The sequence below is a fragment of the Panthera onca genome, chromosome A1 (genome assembly GCF_046562875.1).
Source record: "Panthera onca isolate mPanOnc1 chromosome A1, mPanOnc1 haplotype 2, whole genome shotgun sequence".
NCBI classification, from domain to species: Eukaryota; Metazoa; Chordata; class Mammalia; order Carnivora; family Felidae; genus Panthera; species Panthera onca.
In genome coordinates, this window is record NC_138339.1 from 13,958,042 (window position 1) to 13,984,709 (window position 26,668).

The 26,668-nt window shown below is 44.5% G+C and overlaps 1 protein-coding gene and 1 long non-coding RNA gene across 2 annotated transcripts in view; one reads left to right on the forward strand and one right to left on the reverse strand.

The window, feature by feature from the left end:
• Positions 1-16,316: 16,316 nt before the first annotated feature.
• LOC144615929 (uncharacterized) lies at positions 16,317-26,102 on the reverse strand. Its single transcript, XR_013554658.2, has 3 exons — positions 25,382-26,102; positions 25,162-25,295; positions 16,317-18,840 (listed from the first exon to the last, which is right to left on the reverse strand). It is a non-coding gene; the product is annotated as an uncharacterized LOC144615929 (long non-coding RNA).
• Positions 26,103-26,140: 38 nt separating this feature from the next.
• BASP1 (brain abundant membrane attached signal protein 1) overlaps positions 26,141-26,668 on the forward strand; it is a 57,052-nt gene continuing 56,524 nt past the window's right edge. The window contains exon 1 of the mRNA XM_060634388.3: positions 26,141-26,235. The gene's annotated coding sequence lies outside the window, so the exon portion shown is untranslated. The remainder of the gene's footprint in view (positions 26,236-26,668) is intronic.

The following is a 26,668-nucleotide window of genomic DNA, read 5'->3' on the forward strand; positions in this document are numbered from 1 at the left end:
CCATCAGGCAGATTATTTCACCTTCCCTCCGTCATGCCAGAGGAAGCCTCCTAGACCAGCTAATTCTTCTCCTGCGAGACTGGCAGTGCTGGGCAGTCAGCCGGGTGAAGCTGAACTCCTTCGTCCTCCACCATCTCTGTGGTCCCAAAGGTCGCCGTTCTACCGAGGGTGTCGACCAGCTGACCACAGCCCTGGCAGCTCAGAGGACAGAAACAACCCCGGCCTCTGTGGGTCCAGGAGGTTGGCGAGTCCCATCCTGGCTGTCATTCTGTCGTCTCCAGGGATCACCCAAGTCCCTGCCCCTCGGGTAATCTGTATCTTTTTTATAGTCGTGCACCATATTGCTCTGTGGGTCTTTCCCATGGATTCCAGACTCCTCTTCTGTTCCAATGCCGACTCCTTCCACTGGGCTGTGCAGGGTCCTTGTTCCATTGTCGGCGATCCCTTCTGTGTCCTCAAGAGTCTTCAAAGGATGCTAACCCTCGCTAAAAAATGGCTTTCTCCAGATTAATCTGGTTTTCCACTTTCCCCGTGGGTTGGGGATTCGGCAGTATGCCAGTGGTCCATGGTCACTTGCAATCCATTGATCTTCCTTTTGAACAATATGCCCTCTCTGTTGAGTCCTGGACATTTTTGCTCTCTCCTATGTGATCTGGGGACTGCTGTCCCCCACCTCTCCAATTCAGTTAAGACATGGGCGTATGTGTTTGAATGTGAATGTGAGTGTGTGTATGTGTACCTATACAGTGTTAAGACCTTGGCTGTAATAGCCAATGACATGGATTCCAGTTTTGGCTTTATGCTCACTCATTGGCGTGACTTTGGCCAAGTTCTCGAATATTTCTAGGGTCGTTAGGTCTTCTATAAGATGCGGGTAAAGGAATTCTTATAGCATTGGGCCATAAGGAGATGAACAGATCCATAAACAGCACTGGCATGTTTCCAGCATAAGTTGGTAACTGTGAACTATTATTGCATTTGACTTGCTTGTTCTCCTTCCCAAATCCCACCATCATTTGAGGAAACCACTGTTCTTCAGAACCACACAACTGTTCCCCACCAGACCCCTGACTGCCTCAATTTGGGACACACAGGTCCCCTGCGTATCTGTCGCACTTTCTTTGACAACCTCGTGCTCCGTGTGCTCTCCCTGTGCTCTTTGCTGCCACCGTCACTTCCTTCTTATCCATCATATCTTTGTCTTTCTGGATCACCAGTGGGGACCCCTCAGCCTTGGCCACGTGGCGTATTTCCCCTGCAGACTACAAGGGCCATGACGTGTATATGTCATTCATCTTGTAGGAAGGTCATGTTTATTCTATGGTTATATTTTCGTAATTTTTCCATTATAAGGATTAACAGAGAAAATGAGTAATTCTTTAAAACCTTAATGCTTAGTCAGTTAAGTATCTCCTCGTTGCCACTCCCGAAATCCCCTATCCTACAGTTTCTGAATTTGGCCAGAAATAATTACATAATTTCCTAGAGATGCAGTGACAGAGTGCCACGGACTGGGTGGTTTAAAACAACAGTATTGTATCTTCTCACAATTCTGGACACTGGAAATCCGAAGTCAGGGTGTGAACAGGGCTCTGTGGGGGAATCTGGTCCATCCTTCTCTCCTGTTGGCGGTCGGCAAAGCTGGGGGTTCCTTGGCGTGCTGACCTATCACCCTGATCAAAGTCTCTGGCATCCCGGGTGTGTCCAGGGGTTGAAATCACCTCTTCTTTTAAGGACAACAGACATACTGGATTAGGGCCCACCCTCAGAATCTCATTTTCACTTGAACACCCCTGCAAAGACCTTTCCAAACAAGGGCGCATTCACACGTAGGGGGATTGGACGTCAGCCTATTTGGGGGGGAACGCAATTCAAACTGCAACACTGACCAAGTAAAAAAATAATAATAATAATAATTTTCCCTCGGTGACCTGGCCCCTGGCAACTTCTTTGTGTGGGTAAGGTCTCTTACTCGTAGCCTTGTAGGGCAGGCAGGGAGCTCAGTCAGGACAGCGCTGTGGGGGCCTGAACTGTGCTGTAAGTATCCTTAAGGTGCCTTTGCTGAGTTTTCATTCCTGGGGGCCCCCTTTGTACCCTCTCCACCCGCCGCCACTGTCCTCAGCCCTCCAACTCTTAGTCTGAGAAATGTATGTTTAGCAAATCAACCAAATGCTTTTTAGAAATGGAGTTAGTTTAATGAAAAATTCAAATGTTTATTTCTTTTTTCAATTAATTTTTTTGAGGGGCAGTACAAGCTGGGGGGGGAGCAGAGGGAGAGGGAGAGAGAGAGAATCTTGATCAAGCTACATGCCTAGCACGGAGCCCCACTGTGGGGCTCGATCTCACAATAGTGAGGTAACGACTTGAGCCAAAATCAAGACTCAGCCGCTTAACCGACTGAGCCACCCGGGTGCCCCATCAGTGTTTTTTTTTAAAAAATGGCTAAGAACATGCATTGCTGGCTTCTTATCCTCTACTCCATGCTTCTTTCTGTCCATGTGATACAGCCACAAAGAAGGCCCCCTTTTGACCTTCCTGGCACAGCGACCACTACCCTCTGGAGATCCCTCGCTCAGCTGGAGTCAGCTGGTGACATCAGATGTATCATGAAATTAAATGCCTTCCCCTCCTGAATCTTATTTTAAAGCTTCTGAGACACCTAAATGTTCTTGCCTATGACAATCAGCAGGGGTAGGGTGAAGGGAGAGTAGGGGGGGAGGGCAGAGGACATTTTAGCAAGCAGAACGAGCCAGCAGGCCATCTCCTGGACCCGAATGTTATCTCTGGCCTGACCTTCTTGGTTCACGTTCTCATGCGGGTTCAGGTTTCCTGAACACGTGTATGTTGACCTCAGTATAGGGCCAATTCTGGACGCCCAGTCAGCTACTTTTGACTTCTGCTGCCAGAAAATGATTTTTTTTCTTCCTTCGAGCAAAAGTAAAAAGAGTGGCCTCTCATCTTGTGAAAACAATTCACTTTGGGCAATATTAATGAAAGGACCTGAGTTTACCCCAAGTGGATTGAAGGTTTGCGGTCATTCCCGGTGTGCTTTGACTGCAGTGCCCCCTAGTGGATTTTCCATGTCATACAAGGTTCTCCTGTTTGATCACTTCCCAGAAATCCAGGAATGTATTTTAACAAATTCATTGTTCTCTCAAGTGGGTCCATATTTTGTTTTGTTTTGTTTGTTTTTTTGTTTCTTTTCTCCAACTAAAGCTCGCTGCAATACATGACCAAATTGTGTATATGCATAATCTTCAGATTGTTCACATGACATTTTCTACACATTCCCTCTTTGTCGTTTCAGGAAGGAAGGGAGAAGAGAGAAGAAAGATGTAATAAAATAGGCACAGAAGGAAATTACCACACAGCAGGGATTTTGAACTGTGGTTGGTAGCATGATATACGTCTAGAAAACTAAAATGCTGAAAATGCAACTATAGTGAAGCTTTAAAACTGAGATTCTCGTGAAAGGTGTTATTTTTATTTATTTGTTAACGTTTATTTATTTTGAGAGAGAGAGAGAGAGAGAGAGAGAGAGAGCATGAGTGGGGAAGGGACAGAGAGAGAGGGGGACAGAGGATCCAAAGTGGGCTCTGTGCTGACAGCAGACTGCCTGATGCGGGGCTTGAACTTACGAACCGTGAGATCGTGACCTGAGCAAAGTCGGAGGCCCAACCGACTTAGCCACCGGGTGCCCCATGACTAAACAATTTTTAAAGCAGGATAAGAATATGAATTCACTCAGCAAGAGTCTGACACGTGGGGAGTGGGGAGGGGAGAGGAAAGAGCAGGTCCCCAGGTAAAGGCCACTTTCTTACCGCTCTGCCTAAAGATGTCCTGCCTGTGACTTTATCTGTCCAACTGCCCTGTACATCGTTTGTCATCCCGGTACACACGTGGGCTAGGGATGAAGGCCCTGGCTTCACTTCCTTGCTTTGTAGCTTCCAGGAAGACTGCAGGGTGGCAAAGTCAGGTGATTCCAGTAAGGATTGTTGTGTACGAGACACAGATTTGGAGAGTTCTCAAGGCTTCTCCAAAGCGATGGTAAAGCTATTGCAGAGATTCCCAGACCTTTAGATCTTACAAACAAGCCACAGAGTGAAACGGAGGCTGAAAAGAGACTGCTGATTACAAAAGAAGCTTCCAGATAATGGCGTCAACAATAAATTCATTAAAAATTAACGACCGTCTCCATCAGTTCATAAAAGAAAAAATAATTTAATACAAAAGACGAGACGTAAGTTGAGGATGACGTGCATACTTCGCCCCTGAAAGTTGCCACCGTTGGCATGACACTGACATTTCTTTGAAATTGGGACGCTGGACCCATTGTCGCAGTGAGGAGAGACTAACTCCGAGGGACAGTCTGCCCTCGAGGCTCACAGAACTCGCTGCCTGCTGGCCTCTGCTTGCTGTGGAGGGCACGGGGGAATGTCAGACCTCAGAGAGTCTTGGGGACCACAGGACCTAAACGCATTGCCTGGTGCAGAACCAGCGTGAATCCTTCCAGACAGATGGGAATGTGCTCACGTTCAGGCCCTCGGAGGAAGGATTCCAAAACATCCCGGGACACTGCCTTCCAACGCTCACTCGCGAGAAGGGAGTTCACGGAACTTTCGACTCAGCAGTTCAGAGGCAGAAGAGGCCGAAAATCATGTAGGTGGATTGCTTCCCTATTACAAAGTCAGTAAGTCACCTGAAGGAGGCAAAAGACAAGCAGAGATTTGCTCCAATTGTCTTTGGAGAGGCCGACACTGCCCTGTATGCTCCACACAGCCCAACACTGTAGCCTTGAACGTGGATCGGTGGGGGGACTGGGCTGGGGTCTCCAGACACATGATCTCACACCAGTGATAATCCCAACCCCCTGAGATACACCCTTAACTTTGCTAGAACCCTGTGAGCCAAAGGAAAGCCAACACCAGAGACTCTGTTGAGAGCCTTTGGCTGCTGGGCCAGATGATTTTATCTTCTAGGCTTTGTCCTGTCCACGTTCCAACTTTTTATCCCTTCTTTCCAGGATTTATTTTACAAATATTTAATTGTTTGATTTTTTTTTTCATATTCGGTTCCTTTCTCGCAGGTATTATTGCAAAGGGGCTACAATATCCTATACAAAATGGACATTGCATGTTTCCACGATTTGTGTTCTCCTATTTTGTGCATTTTGAGAGTCTAGACCCCACACGTTCTTGTTCATATTTTTATTTGCTGTGTGTCTTTCAGTTGGCCTTGTCTTGTCTTCCCAACCTTTGAATTAGTTATATCTTTTGACTATTTAACTTAGTTTGTTGGTTTTGGGTGGTATCTCTGTGGTGAGCCATATGACGGTTCTTGAAAAAGGTTTGTTCACATTCTAACCCCTGGAACACGTGAATGTTACCTTATTTGGAAAAGGGGACGCTGTATATACATTAAGGTAAGGATTTTTGAGATGGGGAGCTCATCTTGAATTAATCCAATGGGTTCATTTAAAAAAAAATTTTTTTTTATTGTTTCTATTTACTTTTGAGACAGAGAGAGACAGATCATGAGCAGGGGAGGGGCAGAGAGAGAGGGAGACACAGAATCCGAAGCAGGCTCCAGGCTCTGAGCTGTCAGCACAGAGCCCGACGCGGGGCTCGAACCCACGGACTGTGAGATCATGACCTGAGCCGAAGTCGGACGCCCAACCGACTGAGCCACCCAGGCGCCCCAATCCAATGGGTTCTAAATCCAATGACAAGTGTCCTTATAAGAGACACAAACAGGAGAGATGCCAAAAAGAAGTGACAGCTGCCCCAAACTGGAAGAGGCGATGAATGAATTCTCCCTCAGAGCCTCCAGAGACTGTGGCCACAATGATGCCTTGGTTTTGAACCTCTGGCGTCGTGGCACCTGGGTGGCTCAGTCGGTTGAGCTTCCTACTTGGGCTCAGGTCATGATCTCACGGTTCGTGGGTTCGAGCCCTGCGTCGGGCTCTGTGCTGACAGCTCAGAGCCTGGAGCTTGTTTCAGATTCTGTGTCTCCCTCTCTCTCTGACCCGCCCCCACTCATGCTCTGTCTCTCTCTGTCTCAAAAATAAAATAAACATTAAAAAAAATTTTTAAAAACAAAACAAAACAAAACAAAACAAAAAAAACCCTCTGGCGTCTAGAACTGGGGAAGAATAAATATTTGTTGTTTTAAGCACCAAACTTGTGGTCATCTGTTAAGGTAGCCACAGAAAACTCATATAGCCTCCAATATTCTAAGAATATACTTGACACATTTCCTATATGGTGCTAGCCAGCCATTATTCCTACATTTAATGTAATTTCCTAACTGTCAATGTTTTACTACCCCTCTTAGGTCATGGATCCCAGGCATTTTGTGTATTCTAATCACTGCATTTTACTTGTCAATTTATGGGTTGTGTCTAGAATTGGAGGCGTCTATTTCTCAACTAGTAAACAGAAAATAAATTAGTTCGGGAGCAAAAGCATGGAAAACCTACAGAACTGAATGGTTTGACATCTCAAAAGAAAATATGAATCATGTGAAGGTGTTTTAGAGCAATTACACTAATTAGACTCTAGTAGCAGCTAATATGGGGTTTGGAGCTAGACTCCCTGGGTTGGAAGCCAGCTTTAGCAATTAATTGTGAGAAAGTTATATATCTTCTCTGGGCCTCAATCTCCCCATCTGTGAAATGGGTCTAGTAGTCGTACCAATTTTTGATGAGCATGAAGTGAGGGAATATGTGTCAATTTCTTAGAACAACACCAGGAGCATTTTGAGCACCTTGGAAGTGTTAATTATTGTCCATATGTTTATGCTTTAAACATCTAATTAGTGGGAAAGCACCTTAAAAATAGGGATGGACTAAGTAGGGAGGTTATTAATAAGTTAATAACCTTAAATTATTCCCTCAGGGTAAGAGCACGAACAAAGTGTTCCTAGGGTCATAACCCTGTGTGACCCGGATCGTTTAAAACTTTTTGTCCAGCTTATTGTCACAGGCGATTGGATTATTGTTGCTTTTACTGTGTGCTCAAGGGTGGGTGTGTCTGCTGTCAGGGTCGGCTGCTTGTGTGTGTTGCTTTATCAATACGGTGTTCAACATGCCGTTTCTTTCCAGGAATCTTGTTAAGCTGCTTGTCCTTTTATTGAGGGTTAATTAAGTTCAAAAACATGAGCCATCTGTGCTGCAAAACACAACAAACAGGCAGCGAAGCAATGGGGAGGAACCCCCCCTCTGTCACCCGCATCACTTTGGGATAAACTGACACGCCCACGGGCCATCTGACACACATCCGGGCTGAGTGAGAACATCAGTGTCAACTTGCATAGTTAATACTGACCAAAGAGAAGACTTCATGTGTTCTGTCGCCTCTCATTTTGTGCTCCTTCAGAGTGGATGGTATCCCATGGGGGACCAGTGTCTTTAGAGAAAGTCCAAATATTTTAGCCAGCTTTCCTATACCCTCCAGAGCCTGGTCTCCATTGGCCTTTCCTGGTCTCATGGGTGGATGGCTCCTAGGGGACCCGAACTGGGTATATGCACTCAGGCTTTGGTCTCAACAGAGTGTTCACTATTCTCTATGAGCACACATACTTTTTACCTCTCACGAGTCCTTGGACTGCCCTCTCCATGTTCAAGTAGACAATTCTACTTTTCCAAGAAAACTAGGACGGACCTCACCTTTCTACAATGTCTGCCCTTCCGATATCAAGGCTTCAGTGAGTATTCCTGTCTCTGACTCCAGAAATCGTGTTTTGGCAATTAGACAATTGCCTTGTTGAGGGTATCGTCTATCATTGACTTTATTATTGAAATGCTCATTATTATTGTTTTATTTTTATATGCTTGGGTCTTATTGCCGCCTCTGGATTGGTAATTCCTTGAAGATGAACCTGTGTTGTATCAGTCTTTCTTTTTTTTAATTAAAAAAAATAAATGCACATAATTTAAAATGTTATCAGTACAAAAAGACTTAGCGTGAAATACACCATTCTCCCACTCACTCCTTCCCATCTTTATTTTCATTTTCTTTTTTTTTTTTAATGTTTATTTATTTTTGAGACAGAGAGAGACACAGCATGAATCGGAGAGGGTCAGAGAGAGAGGGAGACACAGAATCCGAAGCAGGCTCCAGGCTCTGAGCTGTCAGCACAGAGCCCGACGCGGGGCTCGAACTCACCGACCCTAAGATCATGACCTGAGCTGAAGTCGGACACTTAACCGACGGAGCCACCCAGGCGCCCCTATTTTCATTTTGTTTACAGACATTCCTTTTCAATTCTTAGTTGGTTCTTGTGGAAATTTTCTCCAAATTTTATTGGTCATTCTCCAGTTCTTGAGTTGTCACTTATAGACATTATCTAGTAAATTCCGGCTCTGGGATATAATAAGGCATTCTGATAGCTCTTCTCCTATCTTCCCCTCGCCCTCTTCATCTTTGTGTTTTCCTAATATGTCACAATTTGTTGTTGGCCATCGTTTACATTAGTATGGCCATCTAAATATGGTTTATCACTGAGCCAACTAAGTAGATGAGTTCATTTCTTTTTACAAACTTGTTTTTCCTGAAGTTGCCACATTTTCTCATTTGTTTTATTGTCTCTGAAATTGTACTTGTTTTATTTCTAAATGCTCTCACAGCATAACCAAGTGTCTGTCAGTATTGTCTTCCAAATTCTCAAATGTATCTTATAATCTTTCCATTTCGAGTTTTGCTGGGAGACTTTCCTCCCAAAGATTTTGTTCACTTGCTCTAATCTGGGTCAGTGGATAGCTGAATCCAGCAGTGCTGTTATTCTGTGACTTCCCTTTGACACTGTCTTGTGTTAGACACCCTCCTTTTTGGATTCCATGTCCCACTCCAGAATGAGAGTTTTAACTCTCATTCTGAAGGGGTCCTTAAAAGTCTGAAAATTTTTGGCACAGAAACAGACACTCAGATCAATAGAACAGAATAGATAACCCAGAAATAGACCCACAAATGTATGACCAACTAATCTTTGACAAAGCAGGAAAGAATATCCAATGGAATAAAGACAATCTCTTCAGCAAGTGGTGCTGGGAAAACTGGACAGCGACATGTAGAAGAATAAACCTGCATCACTTTCTTACACCATACACAAAAATAAACTCAAAATGGATTAAAGACCTAAATGTAAGACAGGAAGCCATCAAAATCCTCGAGGAGAAAGCAAGCAAAAAGCTCTTTGATCTTGGCCTCAGCAACTTCTTACTCAATACGTGTCCAGAGGCAAGAGAAACAAAAGCAAAAATGAACTATTGGGACCTCATCAAAATAAAAACCTTCTGCACAGCAAAGGAAACAATCAGCAAAATTAAAAGGCAATCGACAGAATGGGAGAAGATATTTGCAAACGACATAACAGATAAAGGGTTAGTATCCAAAATCTATAAAGCACTTATCAAACTCAACACCCAAAAAACAAATAATCCAGTGAAGAAATGGGCAAAAGACATGAATAGACACTTCTCCAAAGAAGACATCCAGATGGCCAACCAACACATGAAAAAATGCTCCACATCACTCATCATCAGGGAAATACAAATCAAAGCCACAATGAGATACCACCTTACACCTGTCAGAATGGCTCACGTTAACAACTCAGGCAACAACAGATGTTGGTGAGGATGTGGAGAAAGAGGATCTCTTTTGCATTGCTGGTGGAAATCCTAGCTGGTGCAGCCACTCTGGAAAACAGTGTGGAGGTTCCTCAAAAAATTAAAAATAGAACTACCCTATGACCCAGCAATTGCATTACTAGGTATTTATCCAAGGGATACAGGTGTGCTGTTTCAAAGGGACACATGCACCCCCATGTTTATAGCAGCACTATCAACAACAGCCAAAGTATGGAAAGAGCCCAAATGTCCATCGATGGATGAATGGATAAAGAAGATGTGATACACACACACACACACACACACACACACACACACACACAAAATGGAGTATTACTCAGCAGTCAAAAAGAATGAAATCTTGCCATTTGCAACTACGTGGATGGAACTGGAGGGTATTATGCTAAGTGAAATTAGTCAAAGACAAATATCATATGACTTCACTCATATGAGGACTTTAAGACACAGAACAGATGAACACAAGGGAAGGGAAGCAAAAATAATATGAAAACAGGGAAGGGGACAAAACATAAGAGACTCTTAAATATGGAGAAGAAACAGAGGGTTACTGGAGGGGTTGTGGGAAGGGGGATGGGCTAAATGGGTCGGGGGCATTAAGGACTCTACTCCTGAAATCATTGTTGCACTATATGCTAACTAATTTGGATACAAATTAAAAAATAAAATTAAAGAAAAAAAAAACACACAGAAGAAGGGGACCCCTGGCTGACTCAGTTGGTATAGCATGCAATGCAACTCTTGATCTGGGGGTTGTAGGTTCGAGTCCCACGTTGGGCGTAGAGATTTCTTAAAAATAAAATCTTTAAAAAACACACACAGAGAAGAATAGTGGTTACCTCTAGGGGTTGCAGGGGCTAGAGCACTGAAATGTACAGGTTGGAAGCAGAATGACTTCTCACTGTACCATTTTTTATATATTTTAAATGTATCATATTATACAGATTATCTATTAAAAATAAACAAAGTAATAAAAATTTGCATCATAAAAAAAGTGTGAAAACTTTTATTGTACCCTTACTTTGGTGGATAGATTGGCTGGGTATGAAATCATAGATTGACATTAATTTTCCTTTAGAACTTTGAAAGTTTTATCCTTTTACTTCTAGGATTTTCATTCTGATTCCTGATTCCATTTGTTGGTTTCCCCTCTGGAAGGTCCTAGCATCTTCTCTTTATCTCCGGGGTTCCTGTATTTCAAGATGGTGTGTTTGTTGTGATCTTATCATTCACTCTGCTAGGAATTCAGTGTACCCTTTTAATTTGGAGGCTTGTGATCCTCAGTTCTGGGGAAAGTGTTGTATAATGTCACTGATAATTTCTTCCTTTCTGATTTGTTTCTGGAATTTCAGAAATGTTGGACTTCTTATTTTGAACCTCTGTCTTTCCTTTTCTTCCCTATTTTCTATTTCTTGACATTTTTATTTTACTTTCTAGAATTTTTCCCATTATATTTTAACCTGTTGAAATTATATCTTGGTTATCGTATTTTGAATTCCCAAGAAATCTCTCTTGCTTTCTGATGCTTGTTTCATATCTACCTTTCTGTTCTTATTTCATGACTCAGCTTTCTTCCCTGATAGCTCTGAGTGTACACGCAGCACACGCACATATCTATTCCTCCATCATCTCTATGTTCTCTGGAGTCCTTCCTACCAGTCTCCAAATCATGTTGCAAGTTTTCTTAAATACCTGATTATCCTAGGTTATCCTGTTATCACTAAGACCAAATAGTGATTTGCAAGCTGTGTGTATATGGACAGAACTGTGGAAAAGTGGGCTTTATAATAGGTGTCAAACCAAAAGTTTGGCCAGGGGCCCACTGACTTTTCATGAGGGACACTGCTCCCCATAGAAGTTTCCAATCTCTTATTTGGGGGACAGGATTTTCCTGGCTGTGACCTTTGGTCATTAGGGTCTTGGAAAGGGGCTGGGTAATCTACCATCCAAAGGCCATCTATCATCTCTATTGAAGGCCAGCTTTCAGTAATAATTCCTCTATTTTCAGGCCTGCCCCTCACCCTCTCTCTGGACTTATCAGTAGCAACTACACTGGCACCTCTTGAAATCAGTTTCTTTAGGGCACATTTCTAGTTAAGGGGGAGGAGGGACCAGGAAGCATAGAGGTAGCTGCCTCTATTGCATGATTGGGAGGGAATCTGGGAGTACATTCATCTACATAAGAATGTTAAACCAATCTCCCACCCTGTCCTCAGTTTTGAGTGGATCCCACCTCCAAGTGTTGGAGTTTTGAAGGTTCTATAGGGAAAACTGGCTTCTAAACTTCCCATGAAAGAATTACAGTTTAAAACCATTTTCGTTTTTGGGGCACCTGGGTGCTCAGTCGGTTAAGTGTCTGACGTAGGCTCAGGTCATGATCTCATGGTTCATGAGTTTGAGCCCCACGCTGGGCTCTGTGCTGACAGCTCAGAGCCTGGAGCCTGCTTCGGATTCTGTGTCTCCCTCTCTCTCTCTCAAAAACAAATAAACAATAAAAACACTTTTTAAACCATTTTCTTTTCAATTAAAGAGACCAATAATAGAAGTTTTGCTGTGAATTGTCTGATGAAGTGGGGTCTGTGATGCTTGATCTGGGTTGAGAGACTCGGCAGGAACTACAGGTCAGAAGCTACATCACTCAGGAAGTTGGCTGTTACCTGGCAACCATTCCAAACTGTATTAAGACCGCTAAGTTGTCACCATTATGAACGGAAGTTCGCATTGTTTGGGATATGAGAATGTATTCTTTCAGGGGATATAAAGGGGATATAAAAATAACCTTAATTCGGCACTAAAGAGGCTTTGCTTTGTTCCTCTGACCCAAGACATGTGGGGAAGTGTGCCGTTTCCTTTTTTTTTTTTAATGATTTTTTTTGTTTTGTTTTTGTTTTTGTTTTACTTTTGAGAAAGAGAGAGAGAGCGCAAGTGGGGAAGGGGGAGACAGAGGGACAGAGGATCTGAAGTGGGCTCTACGCTGACAGCAGCGAGAGCCCTGTGGAGAGCTCAAACTCACGAACTTGTGAGATTGTGACCTAAGTTGAAGTCGGATTGAGCCACCCAGGCACCCCAGCACTTTTCTTCCCTTGACGCCAGGAGCTCACTGTCATAAGTGGAGAGCCCAAAGTTATTTAATGGAATGGAACTCAAAAATTAGAATTGTTTAGGTTAAGTAATTTCTTTCATTGGTTGTATTTAGCAGTCGAGGAAACGTGTACCTGCGGTGTAATAGAGGTTAAAAGACAGAGCAGGGTGTCAGGGAAATTAACACTAATTGTTCAATAAATATTCTTGAGTTTGGATGCCATCCCATGCATGGCACTTAATCATCCATACGTTCCATTGCTTTCCATGTAGGAGAGATCTTAGCCTCTCTGCTGGACTCTAAATATCATCTTAAACTTCTCAATGATGCCAACATCTTATAATGCAGATTAGATGAAGCCCGAATGTGTTTTATCGTGAACCTGGCAGGTAAAATGAATGAATGAATGAAGATCAATTATATTAATAACTTAATATTTTCCATTGCTTAACATATGCCATCCATGGGACTAAGTATTACAGAAGTATTAGTTCATTTATTCTTACAACCTCCATATAAGATACCGTGTCAGTCAACTCAGGCTGCATAAGTTGTGCCGCAGGGAAACACAGCCCCCAGATCTCAACGACCTATGACAACACACATTTATTCCTCACCCACACAGCAGGTCCATGATGAGGCTGCACAACAGGGGTCCAAACGGTGCAGCAACAGTTGGGTGAAAAGTGGGGGGTCTCAGGTGAAGGGGCAGGTGAGATGGTGAACCGTGAGCTGGTTCTTAAAACTTCCGGTTAGAAGCAATGCTTGTTACTTCTCTCCTCAATTCAGGGGCCAAAGCAAGAAACGTGATTACGCCTGGCCTTCATGAGTCAGGGAGATTTTACTGTATTTCATGGAGGGGTGTCTCAAATCATGTGGCTTGTCTGATATCAGTGGGTGAGGAAATACAATCCTTTACCAGGGAGGCCAGCAAATATTTTGAATAATACCATCTACTACAGACAAAACAAAATCAGCAAAACCGGAAAACCCCCCACAATGTCAAGGATTTAATTGTGCAGACATGTCAGAATCGAACCCCGTATCCCACTTTTTAAACAGAGAAAGGGGGCACCTGGGTGGCTCAGTTGGTTAAGCGTCCGACTTCAGCTCAGGTCATGATCTCACCATTCGTGAGTTCGAGCCCTACATCGGGCTCTGTGGTGACATCTCGGAGCCTGGAGCCTGGTTCGGGTTCTGTGTCTCCCTCTCTCTCTGCTCCTCCCCTGCTCATGCTCTGTCTCTCTCTACCTCTCAAAAATAAATAAACATTGAAAAAAATTAAAAAAAAAAAAAAAGATGTTGTTTCTAAAAAAAAATAAATAAATAAACAGAAAAAGAATTAAATTTTACTTGAATGATATCATTCCAGGGGGTAGTTGGGAAAGAAAAATAACATGTTAAGATATTACCACAAAGAGTAACACCAAGAGATTTCTTTCCATAAGGGCCGATCTAATGTTATTTGCACAAATATTCAGGTTCTAAAATTCAGATTTCAGACAGCTTAGGTGGTCTCAAAGAGTCTTCTGGTTCACCTTGGGGATCCTCTAGTGTTTTACTTTCATTGTGTGACTCAGACTTGCCAAAGGCAAGAAATAGCGGAGAGGCAGTAAGTGTTATTGTTTGAAGGGGAAATAATTTCACCCCACCAGAAGCATGTCTTAGACTCTTGGGTACTTAACCAATCTTTACATTTTATTTCCCTTCTTATGGTTGCATCGAGTCTTGTCTGTCACAAGAGAAGTTAGTACATACACATCCCAGCACTATAATTTGTTTTCCAGTTTATTAGAAAGTTCTTCAAAAAGTCACCACTTCTCTGGTGTTAGCATTGATTTTGCTCTAAAAGTTAGCCAGCTAGGTGACACTGTTTTCTTGAACGAGCCTGCCACCTTGTGGTCATTTGGAAAACCAGGCTCGGCTGCGCTAGCCCTCTGCAGTACTTTTCCCTTAGTATTTTTGAGCCCCTAACGTGTACCAAACCCTGTTCTGGGTACTGAGCTTACAACCGCGAACGAGATGGAAAAGAATCCCCGCCCTCCCGGACTTTATGTGTTAGAGCAGACGGATTGTATATATAATCCTTATATACAAAGGATTGTATATAAGTTAAACTTTGGAAACGTGGTCAACCTTTATTTATTTATTCATTTTTAGATGCCTTTTTTTTTAAATGTATTTTTTTGTTGCTGTTGGCGGTGGTGGTTTTTTTTTTCTTTTTCTTTTCTTTTCTTTTTTTAATTTTGCGAGAGATCGAACTCACAAACGATGAGATCATGACCTGAGCTGAGATCAAGAGTCAGATGCTTAATTGACTGAGCCACCCAGGCGCCCCTGTGGTCAACCTTTATTACGTGTTAACAGAATATCCTACCTACGTGTAAAGCTCATCTTTCCTATATGTTAATCTGCGAGCCCCGCATCCCTGCTGCTATAAAGGTCAGCTCTTCCTTGCTTCTGAAGGACTCAGGGACTTGGCATCTATCATTACCCCATCTTTCTCCTACATTCTCAAAGTCTGCCTTCCCCTTGTATGTCTCCTTCTGTATATATACCCAAGTTCAATGGCTTCCAATAGAAGGCTTTTCTTAGCCCCAATTCTCTCCTGCTAAGGCTGCGTTTCTCTGCTTCCCATCACAGTAACGCTCTCAAAAGTTTGGTTTCTATCTCTGGTGCCCAGGAGAACCTTGTCTACCTTGTTTATGGCTGAATTCCCAGCACTAAGGATAGTTTATTTAGTAGGTGCTTGATAAATATGATTAATTTGCGTATGAATTCATATTGTCATCATGGCAACGCCCACCCCGCCCTTGTCCCTGGGTGATAGGGGATTTGTAAAACAGAAGCAGAAAGGGCGTTACATTGAAGAGAATCCTGTTTAGAACGTGGGAAGATTTGTTAACCTTATGGTCTCCAAATTTGTAAAATCAGGATTGGACTATCTTGGAAGTGAAAGTTACATGTCAGCCTTGGGGTGAGATCTAATTGGCAGTGGTATCTGGGTATAGTACTACGAATAATGTTTTGGCCCTGGAAACAATTCTGTGATTGGTTGATATTGACTTATTAGTGATGTCCATCCTGGAGGCAGGACGTGGCATTGACTGTACATCCTTGGGCAACTTGGTTCCCTCCAGCTCTAAATGTGAAGGATGATTTAAAAAGACAGAACCTCAACACGTTGCTGCATGGTAGATTTAAACTAGACTTTGAACAGTTCTCAACATTTAATTATAAAGTAAAAATTAAACTCAGGCTCAAAATGGCAAACTGTAGTCTCTAGGAGTGATTCTCAGATAACTGAAAGTGGATCTGTCTTTTATTTTATTTTATTATTTTATTTTTTACTTGTTTTTAAATGTCTATTTATTTTTTGGGAAAGAGAGAGAGAGAGAGAGACAGAGCATGAGCAGGGGAGGGGCAGAGAGAGAGGAAAACATAGAATCCGAAACAGGCTCCAGGCTCTGAGCTGTCAGCACAGAGCCCCACGTGGGGCTTGAACTCATGAACCAGAGATCATGACCTGAGCCGAAGTTGGACGCTTAACCGACTGAGCCACCCAGGCACCCCTACATCTATTTTATTTAACTGGAGTTCATCTGATATCTCATATCATGAAGGAAAAGTTATTTTTTATTGTATAATATTTTAAAACGTTGCTTTCAGAAAAATGTCCTGCACTAAGTCAGTATTTTTATGCTTAATATTTTATTTTCACTTAAATGTATTATTTCCCTTCTCTGCTGGATGGCTGACTGCATTCGCTTTCTTTCCCCCATTTTGCTTCCCCACAAGGAGGTAATTCCAGACCAGACTGGCAAATATGTCAAGCTATATTTCAATTTCTGGGACAATCAATGTGAAGTTAATGAGATTAAATACAATAAACCTCCGAAGAGACTGTAAGCCCCTTTTAATGGAAATCAGGATTAAATGCAAATTTTCATCCCCTTATGTGTCGGTCATAAATGTTTTGAGTCGATGAAAAAAACATCCGAATGGATTTCAAGAATGTAGTTTATCATAGTGAAAAAGAAAGATAAATGATTTGAGAATATCGAATATTCACATGAAACTCTGCATACAGCGTGTGAAGAAAAAAATTCAGCTCGCCTTTTTGTTGCTTGCATTTATTTATTCGTTGCTCCCGAATAATATTTCAAGGCAAATAAAAGAATGCATGTGAAATTTTTAAATTTTCGAAAGGAAGCTTCAAACTTACTTTACTACAGCCTAAGGGTTTGAATTTAGCAGGGGTGGGTGAACTGCAGCCCCCCCCCCCCCCACCCTTCGTCAAAGCTGACCTGCCACGTGGTTTTACAAATAAAGCTTTATTGGAACACAGCCATGTCCGTTTGTTTTCAAATTATGGCTGCTGTCCGAGACCAGGGCAGGGGTCTGCGGTGGCAACGGAAGCCTCCCCGCTTGCGACACCTGAAATGGTTACTATTTGGCCCTTTCAGAAGTAAAGTTTGCAGATTCCTGCCTTACCTCGTAAGTTTCTCCATTGTAGTGTGTGTTTCTGAAGGCAGGAACTCTTTGTTTAAGCTTCCTCTTTAATTTCTCTTAGAAAAGTCTCCATAACTTTGAGATGATTAGTTAATAACAACTTGAAGAAATACAGTATGAAACGCAGCTTGATGCTGTGGGGCATATTTAAAATTTTTTACATCGCTAGTTATATGTGTTTAGGCCAATCCGAGGACGGTTGTGTTGGCTGTTTCTCCGCCCTCCGCTGGGTTCTGCCGCTGGTCCCATCCCGGAAGGGGGGCCTGCACAGCGGGACATCGGGCCCACCCCCTTCCAACCTGCATCTCCCACTATTTCCCCGGGGCCGTTTTTTAAAGCTTAGAGTCCATCCAGCTGGTTGATGGGGAACAGTTGCTCTCAAAAATCTCTTGGTTGCGCCTCTCACCCTCAGCACTTTTGGCCTCGGGGGCTTCTGGTTGACACTTTGCAGGCCCCTGAGCACATTCTAAGCAGCTGCCAACAAGATGTGGCATGTCCTCTGCCAGAATCCCAAGGCGCCCCCTTTGGCGGACATGGGAGACCCCTTTGCCTGGGTCAAAATGCAAGCTAAGTCTAAAAAAGGAAGATGAAACCTTAGAATATAAATATTTCTTGGTTGTATTTATTTATTTTTATTTTTATTTTTTTACCATTTATTTATTTTTGAGACAGAGAGAGGCAGAGCATGAGCAGGGGAGGGGCAGAGAGAGAGGGAGACACACAATCCGAAACAGGCTCCAGGCTCTGAGTGGTCAGCACAGAGCCCGATGCGGGGCTCGAACCAACAGACCGCGAGATCATGACCTGAGCCCAAACCAAGAGTATGACGCTTAGCTGACTGAGCCACCCAGGCGCCCCGGAATATAAATATTTATTACTTTTCTGGCAATGCAATTCGGGAGAAGTCAATTTTGGCGCCACAGTGTGTGTTTAAAGTTCATACCAAAATGCAGAAGCAGCTAGCGAGAGGGGTGAAGAATTGCGTGATGGCTGTCCCCCAATCCCCTGGGACTCTAGGGTCTCCGTGTTCAAAACCTCTGCTTCAGACTCCCGGGGAGAGGTTGCCGCAGAGTCTGGGGGAGGGGTGGCCGTGTGTTTTCAGTAGGCCTTCTCTCCCGGGGCACAGTCTACGCGGACCACGGAAAGGCGTCCCGCTGCTTCCCTCCTGGCGCCGCCCGCGCGGAAAAATCTCACTCTAGGCTCCAGCCCAAATGGTCTGCCTGCACCACCTTATTTTTCCCTTCTCGCAAAATTGCTGTATAATTATAATAGCTTTCCAGATCCAGAAGTATGATATGAATTGTAAAACTCACGAGCTTCCTTTCCAGAGTTAGGATTCGATGGCTCGTGGCGTTTGCTGGTTGACGTCATAAATGACCTCATGAGAAAATGTCTGTGTTTCCAGTAAACGTCGTTATTGCAAAATTGTCCTTTACACAATCCACGAGCCTTTCCGTCGCGGGATACGTCGATCCATTCCTCTGAAACGTTTGCTGGGAACATCTGTCGCTCCGCACACCCTGGAAACCTTTCCTTTATTAGAGGAGAGTTAATAGTTCATGGCGTCTTGACCTTCTTTTCTTGGCTGCCAGGAAGCTTCGAGCTAAGTTTCTCGAGCAAACAAAGCAACAGACCGTGTGCCACAGGTTTTCCCATTCCAGGGACGTGTGCCCTCCCATCCTGTTGACTCCTGTTTTTTATCCCTTCCTTGATGGCCCTCTTGGTGGCGCTGTAAAATCAGCCCCTTTAGAACACATTTTTCTGAGTGTGTTTTATGAACTGCCTGAGGGATTTAAAGTCTCTTGTATAAAGAAGTTGTGGTTTGTATATGCAACGGAATACTACTTGGCGATGAGAAAGAATGCAATCTGGCCTTTTGTCACCATGGGGATGGAACTGGAGAGTGTTATGCTAAGTGAAGTAAGTCAGCCAGAGAAAGACAGATACCATATGTTTTCACTCTTATGTGGATCCTGAGAAACTTAACGGAAGTCCACAGTGGAGGGGAAGGGGAAAACAAAAAGTTAGAAAGGAAGGGAGGCAAACCATAAAAGACTCTTAAACACTGAGAATAAACCGAGGATTGATGGGGGGGTGGGGGGGGATGAGAGGGAGGGGAAAGTGGGTGATGGGCATTGAGGAGGGCACCTGTTGGGATGAGCACTGGGTGTTGTCTGGAAACCAATTTGACAAGAAATTTCATATTAAAAATAATAATAAATAAATAAACATTAAAAAATAAAGTCTCTTGTATAAACTTCAGCACAACCCGGTGCAACTGGAAATATTTCCATTTCCCAGATGAAAAGACTAAGGCTAAAAGAGATGAAGATCTGTGCTAAAACCCAGAAAGCAGAGGCAGTTGGGACTTGAAACCATTAGTATCTAAAAATCAAGCTTGTCTGCAGAGCCACTAAGATGTGCTGCCCGCGCTAGTCCCGCAGAGTTCAACAGGTTCGAAGAGAACGTCGACGAATGGAACCCACTTTCCCATTAAAAAGTGACAAAGGGATGAACAGAAGACTTTTGTCAGTAGAATTGATATTAACCCTTTTTCATAGGAGACAGACTATGACATCAAGTGAAACCCATACAGTGAATCAGCACTGGGAAAAAAAAAAAAAAAAAGTCTGATCCGGTCTGTAATTAAATATATGCAACTTAAAGACATTGGCACCTCGGAGAAGTTGTAGAATGTGTTGGGGTCAGATCTCTGGGGAAATGAGTTCTCTTAGTTTATTTTGTTTGCACTGATTTTGTTTAATCTCGTGGATGTGGAGGGCAAAACCATAAACATCAGCATAGCAGTGATTAATGGATCCCATTTCTAGAAATGTAAATTGGGAAAATACTTCAAAATATGAGAACCATGTGTTGAAAGCTGTCACCGCAGCATTATTGGGAATAAAAAACAGAAAGGAAGAGAACTGGTCTCCAGTAGAAGATATGATGCCTAAGGTGATTTTTGAATCCGCAGCAATGCTGTTGAGTAGAAAATCACTCAGATATACCAAGAAAGACATTTAGGAAAACACATTATATAGAAAACAGAGCTTTGCGTGTGATCATCGGTCCATCAACTCCCAAAGTAAGTTAATATGTGGATGGCATAGTGGAGGCAAACTACAGGCGAACATCTTTCTAAAATCACCTCAAAAGCTGGGGAGAGGGGTTTTTTGCCCTAGAGGTGGGCTGGGGTGAGGTCGCCCAGACACCTGGTCCAGCAGCTGAAAGTGGAGTGCCAGGGCTATTAAGAATGTGCCAGGGCACATGCTTCATGTCAGTTAGGCCACCAATGTAAAGGTAAGAAACAGGAAGATTCAAGCAGCAGCAGTATGGGGTTAGAAAGCATACAGCAGGAAAGCTGATGGGAAGGCAGTCTCCAAGTGGTGATTTCTTAGCCCAGAACAGGTCTCTCGAGCACTGGTCAAAATTATATATTCTGAGTCCCAAAATAATGAGCGGTCATTGCAAAAATATTCATTCAACATAGAACTTGATAATATGGTGTCAGAGAGCCAAGCAGCCCCCCACCCCACCTCTGGAATGACACCAATTCCTGAGGACAGCCACTGGTAACAGTCTGGGCTAAAACCCCGTGGACATTTCCCCATGTATTTATTTCTACCATAATGCACAACCCCACAGGTGCTAGTCAGCAACTTGCTTTGGCACCTGAGAAGTAGTTCTTGGCATCTTTCACACCCTTCCTTGTGTTCGGTTTTGATCAAATGAATATTTCGATTACAATGAAATTTCCTTTTTTGTTCCAAGTCCTTTTGGATGCTTTCAGATGGGGACCATGATGCTTTGTGCCAAATACTCTGGCTCTGAAATCATTCTTTCTGACATGGAGCTGACCTTATCTGAGTAGGAGATTCCTGGGCTTCAGACACGGGAGGGTCATGGCGTCTATTTGGGGGTCTTAGGGTGTGTATCCAAAGAGCAGAGTTGGCTAGATATTGGAATTTGGGCAGCATTTGTGCTTGGAGAGGCAGGGGAGGCAGCATCCCTTAATTAATTTATAACAAAAAAATGTTCGTCCTCTGCATTCTGTTTGGCAATTTACTGTTGCACTTAGCAATTTATTTTGGGCACCATTCCTGGCTTCGAAGTTAAAGCAAAAATATTTTAATTACCGGTAGGGGCTGATCTGAGAGTAAAGGCAGGTAGCAACAAGGAATGGGCGAGACTTCAAGCTCGTGTTATTTAACACCAGAACCTCTTCAGTCTCATTTATTCAAAAGTGGAGCCATGCGAATAATTGTTCCACGACATTCTTTATGTCATTTAAAAGCAACTTGTTCTTTGAAGGGTTTAACAGGCGATTTGGGCGGAAGGGCAGCCAAAGAATTAAGGGCTGTTTTTCTAAGACTCGAGGTCCCTGTGTTTAATCCCAGGCCTCAAGGCTATAGGAACGGGTAGGCACCGGCTAGAAAAAGCCCTCGCTGGTGAGTGAGGCACACACCCTTTATCGTTGGTTTGATGTATTTCCTTAATAGAAAATGCTGGTGAGTAGAAAAGTATTTGGGGGCCAATGTGGCGGGGGACGGGGAGGTGCGGAAATTACAGTGAAAGAAAGGGAGAAGGGAGTTGAAAAGGGGAACTGTTCGGGCAGAGTATGAGATTGTTTTTTGTTGTTGTTGTTTTGCCCTGCTTTTTCTCCTGGGCAAACATGTTCCTAGCGTCTTGCCGAGGCCGGCTTGCTCCTTCCACTTGGAGTCCCATGCTTTGTTAGCACATCCAGGGTTGCTCAGGTTTCCTGGCTATCGTTTTACAGGACACAAAGAGGAAACTGAAATTGGGAAGTGAGGCTAAGCTGTTTCTCTTCCAGTTACTCGGCAGGTAGTAACAGAGGGTGGAATTCAAAAATCCCTGATGTCAATCTTTGGCTCCGCTCTTGAAGTCACCGCTCAGACTCATGTCATAGTCAAGGAAGGGGGTCGGTGAAGGGCTCAGGGCCCCTGCTAAGAGCAGAATTTTACAGCTCCAGACCCACTGCCTGCGAGACACCCTGAACCACACACATGGGCAAGAGGCACTTCCCCTGGCAGCACGTGCTCTCAAAACAAATCTTTCCCGACTTCATGCGCTTTTACACCAAGGTTTCTCAACCTCATTATTATGGGCATTTTAGACTGGATAATTGCTGACTGCAGGGCTGTTCTGCGTGTGCTGAAGGATGCTTAGCAGCAATGCTCATTTTTACCCATTAGATGCCAGTAGCACTCCCCCCCCCCCCCACCCCACTTCTATCTTCTTTCCCCAAATGCTTCTAGGTGTTGCAGGCTGTGCTCTGGGAAGTCAAAGAGCACCTGCCTGAGAGCCACCGATTGGAACAAAGGAAGTCTTTTCACTTGGATCTGTGAATGCTGAGGTGGTGATAATCGCAGGCTGGGGGAAGTGAGGCAGGGAGAAAGACGAAATAAATGTACCGATTTCAATATTTTCCTTTGATCGAAAATCATAACGACACTGGGGCGCCTGGGTGGCTCGGTCGGTTAAGCGTCCGACTCCAGCTCGGGTCACGATCTCACAGTTCGTGAGTTCGAGCTCCGCCTTCGGGCTCGGTGCTGACAGCTCGGAGCCTGGAGCCTGCTTCGGATTCTGTGTCTCCCTCTCTCTCTGCCCTCCCCGGCTTGTGCTCTCTCTCTGTCTCTCTCCCAAAAATAAATAAGCATTCATTTTTTTTTTTTAAGTCACAAATATACTTCAGGGTGGGGGGAAGCTGTAACACTTTCATATGTCATATGGGATCTGGCTCTGTCTGGCCTTTGGCCTGGAATTTGTAGATCAGGCCTTGTGAACACCTGCCGCAATTCGGTTATCTGTTCAATAGCTTAATGAGTAGAGCTGAATTTATCAAATTCTCCGCGTGGTTCTCCTCCAAGGCTCTGGGTTAACACGTGGCCTTGGACAGGAGCTAGCCAAAAAGATGTCAAGCAAAGGCGGCTGGTGTGACAGGCCTGGCTGTCAGCATGCTTTTGCTTCACTCATCTGGGTTCACATCGTATTTGGGACCTTAATCCTTTTTACTATTCCAGAGAAAAGGAAGGGGAAGCGAGGACGATGTCAGGTCTGGGGAGGTGGAGATTTGGGGGTCCAGGGCGAGGAGCTGTGGGTGAGGTTTGGAGGTGAGATGAGGTCTGTATACTAATCAATCGGAGATGCCTCCATTGACACACTAGATACAGTTGAAAAAGCTGAGCTCGCATTGAGGCTCTTGGAAACGGACTAGTAATTTCGGTGGCAATGTGTCCATTACACTGCAAGCAATTCTTTGGTAAGTCTTGTAGGAAAAATCAGTTGTCGCTGAATAATTTATCTTTTGGATGAGTAATTTCATGATGCAGGCGATGCTTCACTGAAGCAAATTATGCAGGCAATTGAAAACGACACTAGGATTCATTTTACAACCCCAGGAAGTTCAGCTTTGTTTATTAAAAAGATATTCACTCCATTTGGAGAGTAAAGCTGGTTTTCACGAGTGTAATGCTGGCAGGTAATTACATTTGTCATAAAATGTGCTTTTAACATATGCCTCCAAATCCATTCATTTATAATCGAAGCAGCGAGTGACATCCACAAGAGTTTTCTAAACTCCAGAGCTTCCTGAAGCGTGTGTTTTGAAAACGTTTTCAAGTGCACGCACCCTAAAAATGTTAAGATGGGAGATGAACAACTAAAAATCAAACTAAAAACATCAACAAATTGGATTTAATGGAAGACAAAATTGAGGAGACCCAAAGTCTCATTGGCGTACGTTTTTGCCTCCTGTTTCTTTTTTTTTTCTTTTAATGTTCATTTATTTATTTTGAGAGACAGCATGCACAAGGGGACGAGGGACAGAGGGAGAGGGAGAGAGAATCCCAAGCAGGCTCTACTCGTCAGCACAGAGCCCGACTCGGGGCTCCATCCCACGTACAGTGAGATCATGACCTGAGCTTAATTCAAGAGTCAGATGCTTAACCCACTGAGCCACCCAGGTGCCCCTTTGCCTCCTATTTCTATGGCAACCTGTGATCTTTTCTCGAATTGCAACTTTAAAAGGCTTGTTTTTTCCCATCATGAAAATTTAGCTAGAAGCACTGACGGTAACAAATGTTATTTTCTGCGTTGTCTATTTTGGGAAAAATTGGAAAAACGGAAAACAGAAAGAAGGTAACATTCAGAGGCCTCTCATGCAAACACAATAGGAACATATATTTACTAATTTTCAGATGACTTATTTACATGTCTGAAAGATCACAGAGTTAAAACTGAATGTTACTGAAATAACTATTCAGATGTCTTAACAAATACATTCAGCAAATGCCTTGAGTGTAAACTGCAAGTGCTCATCGGATTCGATAAAGTGAAAACTTAGAGGCTTGCTTAAGAGGACTTGAAATTCGATGGCCACACAGTTTTCAACCTGGAGTGACTTTTGCCTCCCAGGGGACGTTTGGAGACATCTGGAGACATTTTTGGTTGTCACAACTGATGGTATGGTGGTGGTGGTGGTAGAGGGTGTGTGTGTGTGTGTGTGTGTGTGTGTGTGTGCACTCACTACTGGTAACTAGTGGGTAGAGGCGAGCAATAATGCTAAACATCCAATAGAGCACAGGACAGCCCTGTCCCCCATCCAAAACAAAAAATTACCCATCTCAAACAGGAGGTTGAGAAACCCTGCATACGATGTTCTGGATGTTCTGGATGATGTTCTGGAATAAGGGGCATAGGTTGAACACACTCAATTATTGAACATAGATGTTCAAATATATAAAATGCTTTGGAGGCAACCCTAGTTGTAATCCGCTCCACCCCGTTCTTGAACTATAGTTACTTCTTTGCTATTTCACTTCAATGGCAAGAAAAAAAAAAAAAAGAAAAAGAAAAAAAAGGAAAGCAAGGAAAAAAAACCACTTAGAAACAAAATCGCCACTTTTTCTTACCGCCCTTTGGTTAAAATGCGAACATTTCCAGCTTGCACGCGTTTTATCTGTTGTGGCCGCGTATGAACCGTAACTACCTGTGCAGTACGGTTGTCTAGCGGTTACCTGCATAGCCTCCAGCGACCTATAGAATTGGGTTGATATTGACACCCTGCTTAATTTAAATATAGTTAAGTTCTAACAAGTTTTTTCCTTGTTACCCGGACTTACCTTTCCCCAGTTGAATGCAGATGCACTTGCCTTTGGCGTCCTCCCTTTGAAGATATGGTTGCATTTTGTCGCCTCGATTTTGGAGGACAACCCAACCCCCAAATCCAGGCGCGGGTCAGGAGGGCAGATCCACCTTCAAGGACAACTCCCAGCTCCATCCTTCGCTCTACCGGGAGGCGGGCAAACGTGAAAGCAATCCGAGCACAGCCAGAGGGCGCCAAAATGCCGCAAATAAAAGTTCCAAAGGTTCGGATGGTTGCGGGAAGGTAAAATTGGCTTTTGTCTAATGAAAGAGCTGCGGTTGCAAGCGTTGTCCCGTTATGTTTTGCATTTGCTTCTGGCCAACAGATAAGCAAGGTGGGCATACCTCCCCACGCTGGTGGTTATTTTATGTCCCGGTGTGAAAGTGGCGGTGCCTCAGGGCACCCCGACACGGCTTGGCCGTGGCTTTGACCTGTGCGCTTCTAGGCAGCACTGCACCGGTTGCCTCGGCTAACCCAGTCTTCCCGAGAACTGGTTGCCTCTTTTAAAGAACAGACATGAAACACCGACGGTTCCTTCCCTCGGGCTCTTGTCCTTTCTCCTTCCTCTCCCAAGTCCCGAGAGCACGGTCGCAGGGACGACGCTGCCCAACCCCCCCCAAGGCGGACCTCGGCGGCGTCGCTAGTCCCCAGCCGCGGAGCTCCGGGCTCAGCCCAGCGTGCGAAGGAGCCGCCTCGCCCAGCGCGCCCGGTCCTCGGGGGGGCGCCGCCCGGACTTGCCTGCCGTTGGCAGCCTCCCTCAACCCCGAGGACCTCTGTCTCGATGGGCTGAGGGGGTTCGGCAGGTCACCCCCAACCTCACTGCCCGTCCAGGTATCGGAATCCCAGGCGGACGTCGCGCGCGAGCGGGATTGGGGTGCTGAGAAGGGTAGCAGGTGGCAGGGGGCGTCATTCACCACCGCCACGCAGCCCCTGAAGTCTGAGCGAGAGCCCGAGCACTTCCTATCCACCCATTCCAAAGGACTGAGAGAGACAGAGAGAGAGAAAAGAGGAGAAGAGAGAGAGAGGTGCCCGCAGACAGCCCCGGCGCGGCGGGGGAGGGGAGGCGGCGCGGGGTGTGGTAGTTGGGGGGGGGGGGGCGCGGCAAAGGAGAGGAGGGTAGGGTAGGGTGAGGGAGGTGGGGAGGGAGTGGGAAGCCCGCGTGCAGGGCAGATGGAGACTGGCGGGAGGGACAGCGGGATGGAGGGGAGGAGAAGGGGAAAGGGGACCACCGGGACGCGGGGAGGGGACGGGGTGGAGGGGAGGT